The 14,558-nt window shown below is 45.1% G+C and overlaps 1 pseudogene; it reads right to left on the reverse strand.

Moving 5' to 3' along the window:
* Positions 1–930: 930 nt before the first annotated feature.
* LOC116459210 (beta-glucuronidase-like) overlaps positions 931–14,558 on the reverse strand; it is a 35,751-nt pseudogene continuing 22,123 nt past the window's right edge.

Genomic DNA, 14,558 nt, shown 5'->3' on the forward strand with positions numbered 1-14,558 from the left:
TTTCTTTTGAATAAAGATAAAAATTGGCCCTCCCAGTCTTAAAACTCAAGAAAGTTATGTTTGTCTTATCTGAGTTCCTTTCTCAGGAAACCAACCATCAGTCCTCCCAGATAGAATCAAGTAGCTGAAACTCACGAGACCACCACATCTGGATAATGAGATGTCAGACCCCTCATCCATCATAATTGCCTATGCAATTACCTGCTTCCTGTTGGCCAACTTCTCTTCCTTTCCTCTCCCTAATTCCTGTTTTCCACACGATTACATTTCTTCTCTGCTGTATAAACCTCTAATTTTAGTTGGTCAGGGAGATGGATTTGAGGCTGATCTTCCATCTCCTTGACTGCAGCACCCAATTAAAGCCTTCTTCCTTGGCACTACTCATTGTCTCAGTGATTGGCTTTCTGTGCAGTGTACAGCAGAACCTAGACTGAACCCAACATGTCGGTAACACCTTGCTGTAATATAAACTAACTTTATATAGAGAAGAGAAAGGCACTTTGGGAGTGGGTGAGCTTAGGTGTTTGTGAGAAGCTAATCTTACGGTACAGGGCATGACTTCCATCCCATTTCAAATGTACAAAGTCTAGCTTCTTGGGAAATGCTTGAGTTTCTCAGGCTGACACTGTGTTGGGTCATGCATACATATGTCTCCTTAACACACATAGGTGCACAAACACATATAGTTTTCTATAGAAATAACTTTATTTTTTTTCTACCTGAACATCTCAATGGAAAGAGCCTTGGATTAAGGAGTTCAAGATCTCATTCCATCCCTGTCTCTGCATGGGTGAGTTCAGACACATCTCTTTCCTTCACCCAGTCAATGAGTTAGCCTCAAACAGGGACATTTGGAAATGCATGAGGAGGCATTGAGTTGCTCCTATAACTTTAGGGAAGGGAAAAGGAGCGCTAAGGACATTGAATGGGTCAAGGATGCCAGTTGTGCAGCAACAGGTAATGGGGGATTTTCTTGCCCCCATTGATGATTGTGCCCAGATTGAGAACCACCACCTGATGGCCCTTAAGTTGTCTCCATGCTGGAGAAAACAAGGACAATGCTTCTATGTCTTTCTCAAAGGTCAGAGCAGAGGAGCCTTCCACTAGGAGAGGGCAGAGTGTCCAACAGGCCCATGGCGTCTCAAGAGAAATCTTATTGGGGTCCTCCCAACTGTGCCCTTCAGTGCCAGCCCCTCAGATCTACTCAGTTCTGGCTTCTGCAGAGAGCTGCCAATTTCAAGCCAACCCTCACCTCAACTGGCTCCCTCTCTGTTCTCCTCTGTCTTAATAAGGACTGCAGATCCCATGGAACACGTGCTTCCTTTGCCATTCCCTAATTATGTAAATTTTATAAATTTAGTTTCTATAAAAATCTGTGTTGTTACTGCTGAAATGACAATGGCAAGAAGTTCTGGATAGTGCCCCAAGGGGCGGATGCAGGTTCCAGTCCATTTGACTTTTCACTACAGTACTGTAAAGGCCTTTCTCTCTCCCCATCATAATATATTAGGTGTTTTGTTTTGCTTTGTTTTTCTTGTTTATTTTTATTTTTTTTGGAAACAGGGTCTTGCTTGGTCACCCAGGCTGGAGTGAAGTAGTGCTATCATGGCTCATTACAGCCTCGAGCTCCTGGGCTCAAGCGATCCTCCCACCTCAGCCTCCCAAAGTGCTGAGTTTACAGATGTGAGCCACCGTGCCCAAACTGTTAGGTGTTTAAGGTAAGGCTGTGGCGCAGAGATGGTGAGGATATTTGATTGTCTGTGTTGACAAACTATTAGAGGTTGATGCTAGGAGTGCAGTGTTGAGCAGACCACATGACCATATTCAGGCTTGGCAGGATAACATTCTCTGCCTGATTAATGTGACAGTTCATGGAAGAAATGGAAAGTGTTTACCATTCCTGCTCTAGGTGATCAATTCTTTCCAGTCTTGAAAGCTATGTCCAGGTGGAATCTGGTTTAGATGTAGTCTGAAGCAAAAGGAAAGTCAGGGGAAAAAAAGGTAGGAGAGCCAGTCAACGTAGCCCATGCTTGTAATCCCAGCACTTTGGGAGGCCGAGGTAGGCAGATCACTTGAGCTCAGGAGTTCGAGACCAGCCTGGGCAACACAGGAAGACCCCCATCTCTACAAAAAATAAAAATTAGCTGGCCATGGTGGTATACACTTGTGGTTCCAGCTCCTCAGGGGCTGAGGCAGGAGGATTGCTTGAGCCAGAGAGGTAGAGGTTACAGTGAGCCAAGATCATACCACTGCACTTCAGCCTAAGTGACAGAGGATACCTTTCTCAAACAAACAAACAAAAAAACAGTAGGAAAAGGGTGGACAGATTGCCCAAGTAGAGTACAGGGTGTTCTCATCAACTGACAAAACTCCTCCTCTCCTGCAAATGGCCCAACCACAGACCACTCCAAGGCCACCCTGGAGCCTCCAGTTGCTGCCTGTCTTGGCACAACACTGCCTTCAAAGCAAGCAGGTTGTCCAGCATTGCCTGGGTGGGCTGTCTCAGTAGAGGTTCTTATTGGCAAAACCCCACCTAGTTCAGGCATAAAAGGCAGCCTGAGGCCAAGGCAGGTAGATCACCTGAGGTCAGGAGTTCGAGACCTGTCTGGCCAACATGGTAAAACCCCATCTCTATTAAAAATACAAAAATTAGCCGGGTGTGGTGGCATGGATCTGTAACCCCAGCTACTCAGAAGGCTGAGACAGGAAAATCACTTGAACCCGGGAAGCGGAGGTTGCCATGAGCCAAGATCACGCCACTGCACTCCAGCCTGGGCAACAGAGTGAGACTCCGTGTCAAAAAAAGAGGCAGCCTGAGACTCACCATGAGGGCTCACAGAAGCAAGGCTAGAGGCTCCTAGGCCAAATGTCCATGCCATATTGAATTCCAGAACCCCTTTCACAGCACAAAAAGCCCTCCCCCGTGGTGGGGTATGCGACCTCAATCCTGAGCCCTGTTCAGCTGCCCCTGAATGCTGGACACCCTTTCTCACCCTCACCAGGAATCAATTCTGCAAAGAACCCTCTTCCTCATGTCACTGCCTGCTAAATTGTTCTCAGCTATTCACATTGGATCTGTGTCACTGTGCCCTAGTTACAAGGATGCCTGGAAACGAGTTCTTGGCTTTCGTCTTGAAGAGGCAAGTCCCAAAAGCTTGGAAATTTTCCAACATAGAAAAGGGATTCAAAAAATGCCAAAGCAGTCCAAGAAATACATCTGCTGCAGAGATTCATCCAGATTCTGAGAAGGTCACTGGGGCAGGTGTTTTCTTACATGAGGCCGGGCACAATTACAGACGCTCTTTGAGTTACAAAGGAGTTACATCTTGATAAATCCATCACAAACCAAAAATATCCTACTTTTAAAGTGCATTCAGTACGCCAGACCTACCAAACATCATAACTTAGCCTAGCCTGCCTTAGCCTAGCATTCTGCCTAGCTCAGAACGCTTATATTAGCCTACAGTAAAATCATCTAACACCAGGCCTATTTTATAATAAAGTTATTATAAATCATTTTGAATCAAAATTCAAAGTATGGCTTGTATTAAAGAAATATCACATTTGCACAATCCTAAAGTTGAAAAATCGTAAGTTGAACCATCTTAAGTCAAACCATTGTAAGTCAAACAATCATAAATGGAACTATCTTAAGTCAGCAACAACAGAAGAAGTGGTCGAGTGGTTTCCTGTCCACTGAATTCAGCAATGGCGTATCCAACACCTATGGCCACTTCAAAAAGACTAGTTTCAGACAAGCACGTTGGCTCATGCCTGTAATCCCAGCACTTCGGGAGGCCGAGCCAGGCGGATCACCTGAGGTCAGGAGTTCGAGACCAGCCTGGCCAACATGGTGAAACCCTGTCTCTACTAAAAATACACACACAAAAAAATTAGCCAGGTGTGGTGGGTGCCTGTAATCCCAACTACTTGGGAGGCTGAGGCAGGAGAATCACTTGGACCAGGGAGGCAGAGGTTGCAGTGAGCTGAGATCATGCCATTGCACTCTAGCCTGGGTGACAGAGCCAGACCTCATCTAAAAAGATTAAATTTAAAAAAAAAAAAAAACTAGTTTCTAGTACCTTTTCTTCTTTCCCACTGGTCCCAGGGATTTTATGTACTTCTGCTTCCTTTCAAAGGCAGCCTCTATCTACTCGATAAAGGTAAGCTACAAAATGGAACATGGACTCTTCAGGTCACCCCCTTCCCACCAACAGCTCTTATCTGCAAGTGGTGCACACCACCCATCTTCTTCTTTTGTTTTAACTGAGGTGAAATCTATATAACAGAAAATGACTCAATTTAAAGTGTACAATGGACACATGCACACATATGTTTACTGCAGCACTGTTGACAATAGGAAAGACTTGGAACCAACCCAAACGCCCATCAATGATAGACTGGATAAAGAAAATGTGGCATATATACACCATGGAACACTATGCAGCCATTAAAAAGGACGAGTTCATGTCCTTTGCAGGAACACAGATGAAGCTGGAAACCATCATTCTCAGCAAACTATCACAAGAACAGAAAACCAAACACCATATATTCTCACTTATAAGTGGGAGTTGAACAACGAGAACACATGGACACAGGGAGGGTAACATCACACACTGGGGCCTGTCAAGGGGTGGGGGGGCTAGGGAAGGGATAGCATTAAGAAAAATACCTAATGTAGATGATGGTTTGATGGGTGCAGCAAACCACCACGGCACATGTATACCGATGTTAACAAACCTACATGTTCTGCACATGTATCCCAGAACTTAGAGTATAATGAAAAAATAAAGTGTACAATGCAGGGGCCTTTAGTACATTCAGAGAGTTGTGCAACCGTCCTTGCCAGCTGGTTACAGAACATCTGCATCACTCTCAAAGGAGACCCTGTACCCATTAAGCAGTCACATCTCATTCCCTCCTTCTCCCAGTCCCTGGCCACCATCAGTCTGCTTTCTGTCCCTGTGGATCTATGAATTCTGGATACTTCATATAAATGGTCTCACACAAAATGTGGCCTTTCACATTGGCTTCTTGCACTTCATGTATGTTTTTGAGGTTCATTCATGTTGAAGCAATTTTTTGTTTTTTGTTTTTTTTCTGAGACAGAGTCTTGCTCTGTTGTCCAGGCTGGAGTGCAGTGGCACGATCTCGGCTCACTGCAAAATCCTCTTCCTGGGTTCAAGCAATTCTCCTGCCTTAGCCTCCTGAGGAGCTGGGACTACAGGCGCCCGCCACCATGCTCAGCTAAGTTTTGTATTTTTAGTAGAGACAGGGTTTCACTGTGCTAGCCAGGATAGTCTCAATCTCCTGACCTCATGATCCGCCTGCCTCAGACTCCCAAAGTGCTGGGATTACAGGCGTGAGCCACTGCACCCAGCCGCAGCAGTCATTTTTATTTTGACTTATTATATTAATTTGCTCAGACTGCCATAACAGGACTACAGACTGGATGGCTTGAACAACAAAAATGTATGATCTCACAGTTCTGAAGACCAGAAGTCCAGGATCAAGATGTCAGCAGGGTTGGGTCCTTCTGAGACTTCTCTCTTTGGCTTGTAGACGGCCATCTTTTCCCTGTGTCTCTTCTCAACATCTTCACACTATGTGCGTGAGTCCAAATTTCACTTTGGCACAGGGACACCAGTCATACTGGATTAGGGGTTACCCGACTGATGTCATTTTAAGTTGATAACCTCAGAAAAGAAACTATCTCCAAATAAGGTCACATTCTGAAATACTAGTGGTTAGGACTTCAACAGATAAATTTTTTTGCAGGGGGGCACAATTACACACAGCACATATCACTTCACTAAAGATTACAGGAAATAAACAGGGGCTCTCAAAATATTGCTGGCACAAAGAAGCCTGGTAGATGTTCATCCTCTAATTGCTTAAACTTGCACTGAGTTGTTATCAGAAGTCCAGATATTTCTTTTTTTTTTTTTTTTTTTTTTTGACAGGGTCCTGATCTGTCATCCAGGCTGGGAATGCAGTGGTACAATCACAGTGGCACAATCACAGCCTCCACCTCCCCAGGCTCAAGTAATCCTCCACCTTAGCCTCCCAAGGAGCTGGGACCACAGGAGTACACCACCATACCCACATGATTTTTTTATTTATTTTTAGAGCTGGAGGGCTCTCACTATGTTGCCCAGGCTGGTCTTGAACTCCTGGACTCAAAGGATCTTCCTGCCTCAGCCTCCCAAAGCACTGGGATTACAGGCATGAGCCAGCAGGCCTGGTCAGCTTCTGTGCTCTTGAAGTCCATCACCTATCTCCTTCCTGTGGTCCCTTTTCAGATCACACAGTTCTCCTTCTCTTGGAAAGCCTCATTCCCAGAAATTTCCTGATGAGACTCTTCCAACTCTTGTGTGCAACTTCCCTGCATACCAACAACCCCCCCAACTATTATGTCTCCCCAGAGGTCAAAGTTTAGGCATATGGAAGGGTCCCAGGGCTGAAGGGCTGCAGTGGACATCCTGGTCCAGTGGGGGTCTGAAGGTCCCTGACATGCAGAGGTGTTTTATTTGTATGCAAAGGAATTTCACATAAGAGTTAGAAGAGTCTCATCAGGAAAGAGTTGGAAGAGCTTTTCTCTCTCCCTATCCTCAGGGGCCTGATCTCCCACCGAGTCATAATGCAGGGTAACAAATTCCATCAAATTAGTTAGTCCTTGCCTCTGGGAGGACCTTTCGAGAGAACTGTTCCCAGGTAAAATATTGCCAAGAAACATGGTTAACATAAGGGATCCTGAGACCAGGAGGGAGGCAGAATATCTCATCCCAGCAGCTGAGAGTCCCCTGTGTAGTTTCGTGTGATTTGTCTCATCACAAATTTCTTTCCTTTTTCTTTCTCTTCTGCAAACACTTGGTCCCTTCACTCCCTACTGAATGAAGGCTGGGCACAGTGGCTCCTGCTTATAATCCCTGGACTTTGGGAGGCCAAGGTGGGAGGATTGCTTGAGCCCAGGAGTTGGAAGCTGCCGTGAGCTATGATCACACCACTGCACTCCAGGCTTGGCGACAGAGCGAGACGCTGTCTCAAAAAAAAAAAAAAAAATCAAAACAGATTTACCAAATGAGAAGAGGGCACAGCACAGGGAAAGAAACAACATCCCTTTTTTGTAAGGCGTAACTCGATGTGTGATGAGTGGTAAGCCATATGCAGCTATCTGGGCCTCAGTCTACCCATCTGCCAAATGGGACTAATTCTACCCATTCCACATTTCTCAATCACAATCACTCAAAACGCAAAAGGCAATGCAGAAATCACCCAAAACGCAAAAAGCAATGCAGAAATAAAGATTTGCTTCCCCACTCCCCCCCCATTCATAGACTCTTCGATCTTATACATCAGCCTCCTAATCTGTTGGTTTTTCAGAGACATAGACATTATCCAACTTTTTTTTTTTTTTTTTTTTTTGAGATGGAGCCTCGCTCTGTTACCCAAGCTAGAATGCAGTGGCATGATCTCAGCTCACTGAAACATCCACCTCCCAGGTTCAAGCAATTCTCCTGCCTCAGCCTCCCGAGTAGCTGGGGACTACAGGTGCTCGCCACTAAGCCCGGAAAATTTTTGTATTTTTAGTAGAGATGGGGTTTCACCATGTTGGCCAGGCTGGTCTCAAACTCCTGACCTCAGGTGATCCTCCCGCCTCGGCCTCCCAAAGTGTTGAGATTACAGGTGTGAGAAGACACACCCAGCCAGTCATTCAACATTTTTCTGATATCCTTGTTTTTAGGTATTGTGTTTTGCTGAATCAAAGCAAATTTGGTAAACATTTGTAAATCAAAGAAAATTTCTGAGGCGTGTCTCAGTCATTTTTAGAGGTCATTTTGCCAACGTTGAGGGCGCAATGGGAGGGAAAAAGGAATAAAAACCACAGGAAACATTTGTGATGGATGCTTTTCTTCCAAAGAGGGTCTTGGAGACTTAAATATTTGAAGGAAAAAAGAGGCCAGGCTTGGTGGCTAGTGCCTGCAATCCCAGTACTTTAGGAAGCCGAGGCAGGCAGATCACCTGAGGTCAGGAGTTTGAGACCAGACTGACCAACACGGTGAAACCCCATCTCTACTAAAAACATAAAAATTAGCTGGGCATGGTGGGGCGTGCCTGTAATCCCAGCTACTCGGGAGGCTGAGGCAGGAGAATTGTTTGAATCCAGGAGGCAGAGGTTGCAGTGAGCCGAGATTGCACCACTGCACTCCAGCCTGGGCAACAGAGCAAGACTTGGTCTTAAATAAATAAATAAATAAATAAAGGGAAAGAGTGGGCAGTAGGGGAAGGTAAAAAACAAAAGCAGGGAGGGAAAGCAAACTGAAGAGAAAAGCAATTGTGTTCTTTTGAGTCTTTGATCAGCATTTACAGAATTCACATTTTACATGTGGAAAGGAAAGGGTGGAAGAATAGTCAATTATGCATTCATCTTGCACTTGGTGAATCTGCATTTTTACATAAGGTAAATAAACACAAAGTACAGGAAGCAGTCAGATATGCTTTTGTCTCCGGTGCGCAGAGGGATGACTTTTAGTTCTGTCCTCTGTCCCTTACCTGTGAAGACAAGTTTTTCATTTATGTTGTCAGGGTGAAATTCAACAGAACTCTTTTGGCTGGGCATGGTGGCTCACGCTTTCAATCCCAACACTTTAGGAGGCCGAGGTAGGTGGATTGCATGAGGCCAGGAGTTGGAGACCAGCCTGGCCAACATGGTGAAATCCTGTATCTACTACGAATACAAAAATTAGCCGGGTATGGTAGTGCACACTTGTAATCCTAGCTACTCAGGAGGCTGAGGGAGGAGAATCGCTTGAACCAGGAGGTAGAGGTTGCAGTAAGCCAAGATCACACCACTGCACTCAAGCCTGGGCAACAGAGCAAGATCCTATCTCGAAAACAAAAACAAAAACAAAAAACCCTAACTGTTTTAGATGAAATTCAAGAAATTCAACAGAACTGTTTGTTTTCCTTTTGCATATTCAATGTCAGTAACTCATCTTTCTGGGTTTGAGATACTGAATGAGCAATGTCTGGCCTCAACCAAACCCTGGTAGATTTCTCACCCAAGAAATTTTGAATGTCAAGACCATACCCTCTTCCCTGCATAATGACTGTGAAAGGAAAAGAAATCTCAGGACCACCAACTCACTAAATGAAAGGCAAAAGTCAAGCTGGAAACTGGACCATACAAACCTGCCTCTCCCATTCTGTTCCTAAATAGATAGCTACAAAGATTTTTTTTTAAAAGCTACATACCTCCCTCAAAATTTACCCACAAGGAAATTCCTTATGGGCCTCAAGATTTTGACCTTAGAACAGTTCTGTTGCATTTCACCCTGAAAATGTAAATTGATAGCTTATGCTTGCAGGACAAAGGATAGACCCCAAGGTCATCCCTCTGCTCACCTGAGACAAATGCATATCTGACTGTTTCCTCTTCCCCATGTTTACTTTTTTTTTAATTAAAAAAATAGAGACAGGGTCTTGCTATGTTGCCCAGGGTGGTCTTGAACTCCTGACCTCAACCGATCCACCCACCTCAGCCTCCCAAAGTGCTGGGATTACAGGCATGAGCCACTGAGCCCAGCTGCTGTCTTGAGTTTCATGGAGACTTCAAGACATAGGCATGATTTGGTTTTTAGTTTGCTTTTTGTTTTGGTTTGGTTTTGAGACAGGGGTCTATGCCACCCAGGCTGGCATGCAGTGGTGCAATCACAGCTGGCTACAGCCTTGATCTCCTGGACTCAAGTGATCTTCCCACCTCTGCCTCCTGAGTAGCTGGACCACAGGCATGCACTACCATGCCTGGCCAATGTTTTTATCTGTAGAGATGAATTCTCACTATGTTGCCCAGGCTGGTCTCAAATTCCTGGCCTCAAGCGATCTTCCTGCCTTGGCCTCCCAAAGTGCTGGGATTTCAGGCATGAACCACCCACGATGGCCACATAGGCATGACTGATTAAATCAGTGGCCACCGGGCGCGGTGGCTCACGCTTGTAATCCCAGCACCTGGGGAGGCCGAGGCGGGCGGATCACGAGGTCAGGAGATCGAGACCACGGTGAAACCCCGTCTCTACTAAAAATACAAAAAAATTAGCCGGGCGTGGTGGCGGGCGCCTGTAGTCCCAGCTACTCAGAGAGGCTGAGGCAGGAGAATGGCGTGAACCCGGGAGGCGGAGCTTGCAGTGAGCCGAGATTGCGCCACTGCACTCCAGCCTGGGCGACAGAGCGAGACTCCGTCTCAAAAAAAAAAAAAAAAAAATCAGTGGCCACTGGTGATCAATTAAAACCTTCAGCTCTTCTCCATCCCTGGAAATCTGGGGGCAGGGGGCTGAAAGTTCCTACCCTCTAATCACGAGGTTGGTTCCCCTGGCAACTACTTTTCATTTTGAGACTATTCAGGAGTCACCAGAAATCAGTCGTCTCATTAGCATCCACAAAGACACTTATTACTTCAGAGATTCCAAGGGTTTCAGGAGCTGTGCACCAGGAAACAGTGGCAGAGACCATATATGTGGGTTTGTGTATATATGTGTGTGTATTTTTTTGTGTGTTCTTTTTTCTTTTACACTGTAGCTCTCAGATCTTACAAATATATATTTTTTATTATTTCATATTTGTATTATAAAAGGAAAATAAAATCTTAGGACCTCAGACTCACTACAACCTCCACCTCTTGGGTTCAAGTGATTCTCCTGCCTCAGCCTCCAGAGTAGCTGGAATTACAGGCATGTGCCACCATGCCCAGCTAATTTTTTATTTTTAGTAGAGACAGGGTTTCTCCATGTTGGCCAGGTTGGTCTTGAGTTCTCGACCTCAGGTGATCTGCCTGCCTCAGCCTCCCAAAATGCTGGGATACCAGGCGTGAGCCACCACACTTGGCCCAATGTTTCATGAACAAACATTTAAACTGTAATTCTGCTTTGTACTAGAATTCATCAGAAACAATCTCTTTAGCTCTGTGATTTTATTTTCTTTTCAAAATTAGCTGAACATTATAGCAAAACTAAAAGTTACAATTTTCTCCCGCCTTCCCTGAAGAAAAGTCCAGAGGGATTTTGTTTTATTTTTTGGGGGGGAGTTTTTGAGACAGAGTTTCACTCTTGCTGCCCAGGCTGGAATGCAGTAGCTAGGTCTCGGCTCACTGCAACCTCTGCCTTGCGGGATCAAGCGATTCTCCTTCCTCAGCCTGCTGAGTAGCTGGAACTACAGGCCCCTGCCACCATATCTGCCTAATTTTTGTATTTTTTGTAGAGATGGGGTTTTACCATCTTGGCCAGGCTGGTTTTGACTTCTGACCTCGTGATCCACCTGCCTCAGCCTCCCAAAGTGCTGGGATTACAGGCGTTAGCCACCGTGCCTGGCCATCTCTTTTTCATTAATGGAAACATGTCCCTCGTACCTCATACCGTTACTTATTAAAAACATATTTTCTCTGCATACTTTTCATACAGTCGTTTCCTTTCACCCTTATTATATTGGATTATATTGGTCAGTTATGTACACTGATTAGAATTCTTAACCCTTCCTAACTTTAATTTCCAGTGAAAATGAGGTTGTGGGAATTGTGGACTACTTGTCATTTAACAGCATTCTCTAGTAGATTAGCATACTTATTAATACACCATTTTTTTTTTTCAGATGGAGTCTCACCCAATATATTACCCAGGCTAGATGGAGTGTAATGGCACAATCTTGGCTCACTGCCACTTCCGCCTCCCAGGTTCAAGTGATTCTTCTGCCTCAGCCTCCCGAGTGGCTGGGATTACAGACGTGCACCAACATGTCCGGCTAATTTTTGTATTTTTAGTAGAGATGGCGTTTTCACCATGTTGGCCAGGCTGGTCTTGAACTCCTGACCTCGTGATCCACCCACCTCAGCCTCCCAAAGTGCTGGGATTACAGGTATGAGCCACCGCACACTGCACCCAGCCTTAATACACCATTTTATAATTTTTTCTTAGGGTCTCATTCTGTCAGCCAGGCTGGAATACAGTGACATAGTAACTCTTAATAAAGCCTCAAACTCTGGGGCTCAACAGATCCTCCTGCCTCACCCTCCAGAGTAGCTGGGACTACAGGCATGCACCAGAACGCCCTGCTAATTTTTGTATTTTTCGTAGAGACGAAGTTTCACCATGTTGGCCAGGCTGGTCTCAAACTCCTGACCTCAGGCTATCCACCAACCTTGGCCTCCCAGAGTGCTGGAATTACAGGCGTGAGCCACCGTGCCCGGCCTCATTTTCTTTTACTTCACTTGATTGTGCTTCACAGACATTGCATTTCTTAACATAGTTTTGTTTTATTTAAAAATACAAATAATAGTTAAAACTACTGAGATGGAGTCTCGCTATGTTGACCAGGCTGGTCTCAAACTCCTGCCCTCAAGCAATCCTCCCATCTCAGCCTCCCAAAGTTCTGGAATTATAGGCATGAGTCACCATGTCTGGACCATTACTTAACATGTGAGAGGACTGGGGCAACCTGTGTTGAGCTAGGGTAGTGGTGCCGTTTTTCTAACAGCACGTGCTCACTTGGTGTCTTTGTGTCACATTTCAGTAATTCTTACAGTATTTCAAACTTTATTATTTTTTTGAGACAGAGTCTTACTGCATTGCCCAGGCTCAAGTGCAGTGCTTTGACCATAGCTCACTGCAGCCTCGACCTCCTGGGCTCAAATGATCCTCCTCCCTCAGCCTTAGCTGGGACGACTTGCTTGTGTCACCATTCCTGGCTAATTTTTAATTTTTTTTGTAGAAATGGGGTCTATGTTGTTCGGGCTGATCTCAAACTCCTGGGTTTCCAGCAATCTTACTGCCGCCACCTCCCGAAGTGCTGGGATCATAGGCGTGAGCCACTGCACCAGGCATTATTATTATTATTATATTATTATTATATTATTATTATTATTATTATTAATTTTTTTTTTCTTGAGACAGAGTTTTGCTGTTGTTGCCCAGGCCAAAATGCAGTGGTGCGTTCTCAGCTCACTGCAACCTCCACCTCCTGGGTTCAAGTGAGTCTCTTGCCTCAGCCTCCTGAGTAGCTGAGATTACAGGCATGCACCACCATGCCCAGCTAATTTTGTATTTTTAGTAGAGACAGGGTTTCTCCATGTTGGCCAGGCTGGTCTCGAACTCCCAAACTCAGGTGATCTGCCTGCCTCGGCCTCCCAAAGTGCTGGAATTACAGGCGTGAGCTACCGCGCCTGGCCGAAAGTTAGCATTTCTAGCAAGTTCCTGGGTGGTAATTATAATGGGAAAGAATGACAGTCTGAGAACAACTACTCTGGAAGATTTTATCTTGGCAGCCCCTCATCCATCTGCACGTGAAAGCACAGATCTTATTCTTTGAAGACCAATTTTTGTTTTAAAGACAGGTCTTGCTCTGTCACCCAGGCTCACGTGCAGTAGTGCAATCATACCTCACTGCTGTCTCCAACTCCTGTGCTCAGGCGATCTGCCCACCTCAGCCTTGCAAGCAGCTGGAACTACAGGCACACACCACCACGCCTAGCTAATTCGTTTATTTTTTTGTAGATGATGGGGTCTTGCTACGCTGAACAGACTGGTCTCAAACTCCTGGCCTCAAGTGATCCTCCCGTTTTGGCCTCCCAAAGTGCTAGGATTATAGGCATGAGCCACCATGCCTAGCCTGAAGACTTTTAAATGCTACCACATTCAAGACGTGTTGAAACTCACCTGTATTCGATCAGCCTGCTTTTTGCAAGTAATATAAAACAGACTGAAATACCTTAAGCCTCTTAGGCTTTGTACCCTACTGTGGAATAATGTGTGTGTCCCAAAAGTAAATCCATAATGAGGTCCCATTTTTCCTTCCTCCTTGGCTATGAAACAGACAAGAAAAAGGCAAGCTAGTCATTTCCATCTCACTATAGCAGACTCTCCTGTTTGCTTTTTGACCGTATTTGGGAGGCGGGGGCCTGACTGCTTTCCTACTTCCTAAGCACAACTTACTTTTCCTAGAAAATTCTCAATGCAACCTACATGGAGTAAGCCAGCTTCCTTCCTTTGTTTCCAATATTCTTATAATCAAAATGGCCAGAATTGGCAAGGCAACCTGAAAAAATGAGGATGGGTACGTTATCCCATGAGCCAAACTGCCACTTACACTGGATAGTCATGAAATCAGCAGAATTCCCGATGAGCTCTCCAGCCACGTACTTTCTGCGTTTTTGATCTAGACCCAGATGGTACTGCTCTGGCAGACTCTTCTGGTACTCTTCACTGAACATCAGAGGTGGATCCTGGTATTCAAGGCAAAGAGAATCTAAGAGTCAGAAATGGCAGAATTGTAAATGTTAGATAAAAATAAAGATCCACTTGATGGTGACCAAAATATCTGTCCTCGCAGGGGGCTATAGTGACTGCAGGACTCACTGATGCTGGGGTAAAGACAGCCAGGGAAGGATGTAACCCAGAATAAAAAAGGAGGTTTAAAAAAAAAAAAAACAACCTTAATGAGCAACTGCTTTATTTATAAACGTAATTTGATATTCGCTTTACATTACTTTTCCACCTCTATCTGCTGATACAGTC

This window comes from Hylobates moloch, unplaced genomic scaffold (genome assembly GCF_009828535.3).
Source record: "Hylobates moloch isolate HMO894 unplaced genomic scaffold, HMol_V3 SCAFFOLD_1, whole genome shotgun sequence".
Taxonomy (NCBI): Eukaryota; Metazoa; Chordata; class Mammalia; order Primates; family Hylobatidae; genus Hylobates; species Hylobates moloch.